At 29.5% G+C, this 2,904-nt stretch overlaps 1 long non-coding RNA gene across 1 annotated transcript; it reads left to right on the top strand.

Moving 5' to 3' along the window:
- The first annotated feature begins 1,516 nt into the window (after positions 1-1,516).
- Positions 1,517-2,904, top strand: LOC139432510 (uncharacterized). Its single transcript, XR_011642285.1, has 2 exons — positions 1,517-1,708; positions 2,729-2,904. It is a non-coding gene; the product is annotated as an uncharacterized lncRNA (long non-coding RNA).

The raw sequence follows: 2,904 nt of genomic DNA, 5'->3' as shown, positions 1-2,904 counted from the left end.
TCTTAATGATATACATGAAAGAATTCAATCTTTACAACAATTTCAATTGATAGAGGAAAATCTTTTGATTCTGAATCGAATTAACCGTAATTTAGGAGAGATAATTGAGATAATTGATTTGGCTAAGATTAATATCCTACATTCCTCATTAATTTCCCCAGAACAATTATTAAAAGAAATAAAACTTATTCATTTAAACCCTGATCATGATTTTCCATTTGAAGCTATTCTAGAAAACATATTTAATTGAAAAATTAATTAAAGTAAAGGCATACCAGAAAAATAATGTTTACAACTTCATACTGCGAGTGCCTATAATAGATAATGAAGAATATCAATATTATAAATTGTACTCGTTGCCAACTTTTGTCAATAATACTTTCATTCAAATACAACCACAATCACTGTATATTGCCGCCAATGATAACAACTATATTTTAATGAATGATGAATGTGTTAATTTGCGATTGAACGAATATCTTTGTTATAATCAAATTGTGCAATTTGATAAAACCCTTTGCGCATATGAAGCTGTAACGCATGGTAAATTGATAAATTGTAAATTTCACGAAGTTCTTATAAAAGATTTTGAAATAATAGAATCTGAACACTTAACCATTCTAATTGTAAGAAATGAACTCACAATAAAGGAAATTTGCAGCAAACTAAGCTGCAATTTAGTGTTAAAGGGTATTAATTGAATAATGTTAATAATTGTTATTATAAAATCAACAATATGACATTGCAAAATTATTTTAAAATTGTCAATTTAGAACATCGATTTATACCTACCCTGACAATAAAGAATATAACGATTGAAAAACCCATTCCTATTCTGCTACAGAATATTTCTGACACAATTAATAGTTCCGAAATATTTAAAGTTCCGTATATTGAGAAAACTAATTTGATCCATAACGTACTTCTTTACATAATAGTCTTGATAATATTACTAATAGTATGTAAGTTTGTAATCAATAAATATAAGAATTATAAAATTGGGAATGTTGATAATAAAATCAAGACTCGTTCGGAGAACTTCGAACTTAAGGAGGGAGGAGTTATGCAGCTGCATCCCGATAGTATTTAAGAAATTAATATGATAAGATGAAGAACCGTGAGATGCAGTATGAAATTGAACACCGAGAGTTAATGATAAATAAAAAAGTATAAATAGGACTAATTATTAAATTTAATATTAATTGTATTTTTGTTGTCTAACTGTACGGTCGTTACTTTAACCAAATAAAAATTCGTTATACAAAAGAAAGGGTAATTTTCCTTTTTTTAAAAAGCCTACCGCTCGCTGACAAGTATAACTCGTCCCAACGGGTCCCAACGGCTACTTTCCCATACCACCTCTATTTCTCCTTTTCCCCCCCCTTTTTTTCCTCTATCGTTCATTTGTTTATGGAATGTTAATGACCACTTCTTTGAAATTCATATTTAAACTTAGGAGTTTGACCATCCTCAACACGCATGTGTACCATATAGTTAATACTGCGCAAGACCACTAACGAACACCAAGCACGCCTCTTCCCAAAATTGTTCGCTTTCGAGTAAAACTAAAATAATTATTGATAAAATTGTTAATCCAAACCATCATTTGTTTATATTTAAAAAGATTACTACAGTAAGCATATTGATTGCAGTGCGCACATGGATAGAGTGATTTATATTTTATGGTGACATAACCAAAAAGGACGAAGTAAGTTAGACACATGTTCTTTAATAATATTCAGGTTTGTTACACTTTGTTTCATTTAATTTATATTCAGTTTGTTAATCTTAATGTTAATATCAAAAATTCTACTCACATTAATAATATTTACTATTTTAACAGCACAAAATGATTTCTGTACCTTTATGTTTAATTTTGTAGTGCCTCCGAAGATGGCGTAGATCGCCGAAACGCGTCAGGCAGAGTTTTAAATTATCTATCAATAAAAGCATAAAAACATACATGACTTTTTCATATTTATACATATTGATAACAAGGATCCACAAAATGAAAGTATAACTCGTGTCTTTACTTTGTTTTAGAATATTTTTAACTAAACTAACTTACCCTTAAGGCCTTTAAATTTTAGTAATGCCTATAATTGACGGTAACTAAACAAAATTAAATTTATGTATAACAATTTTCTTGCTTTAATTTTGTGTTTCTAGTCGTGCCTGATGAAGAGATTTTGAATCTCGAAACATGTTGCACCGATCTTGTAATAAAAAATAAATTTTTCACAAGGAGTCTTTATTTGTCACCGAGTTTTTCATGGTTTTGTTGTGGTTTTTTGTAGATATGACTGTGATTAAGAGTAACAAAGTTGTTGACTGAAGATGCGAGTTGATCCCGAAACGTCTCTAACCGTTTAATATAGAATATTTACAGAGGAAAAAGTGGTCTGAATTAAACAATATATAAGCGTTTAAGAGAACTGCAAAACTCCTTGAATTCCCGCAACCTCTACGTTCTATGTAATACGTTTATTAATTCAAATAAACCGTCGAATGTAATAAAGACACGCTTGATGAAGATCTTCCCGAATTCAAGGAAAATTTTCACTTTAAATTATCATTCCCACTGAGAGTTTCTCTTTCTTTCCCTCTTTTCTTCAAGATGTAATGAGTTTTAATCATATATTATTGTGAAATAATTTAAAATTAATTAGTTTAAAATGAACACTTTCTGATATATAAAGTGTAATAAAAATTCTTTTTTGATTTACAGAGGTGATTTCGAGAGGTTAAATTCGTGTGCAGTACCGATACCCAGAGAGCTCTTATGCATCCCGGAACGCTTCAGTATCCTGGTAACATCGCGAACAGAAGGATCTCGGGATACAATCCTAATTTATTTGTTTTTATATTTCCCTTTTTTAAATAAGAATAAAAAATTTATCGTTT

Source organism: Onthophagus taurus, unplaced genomic scaffold (assembly GCF_036711975.1).
Source record: "Onthophagus taurus isolate NC unplaced genomic scaffold, IU_Otau_3.0 ScKx7SY_20, whole genome shotgun sequence".
Taxonomy (NCBI): Eukaryota; Metazoa; Arthropoda; class Insecta; order Coleoptera; family Scarabaeidae; genus Onthophagus; species Onthophagus taurus.
Note: the sequence above shows the minus strand (reverse complement) of the source record. Positions and strands in the feature narration are given on the sequence as shown.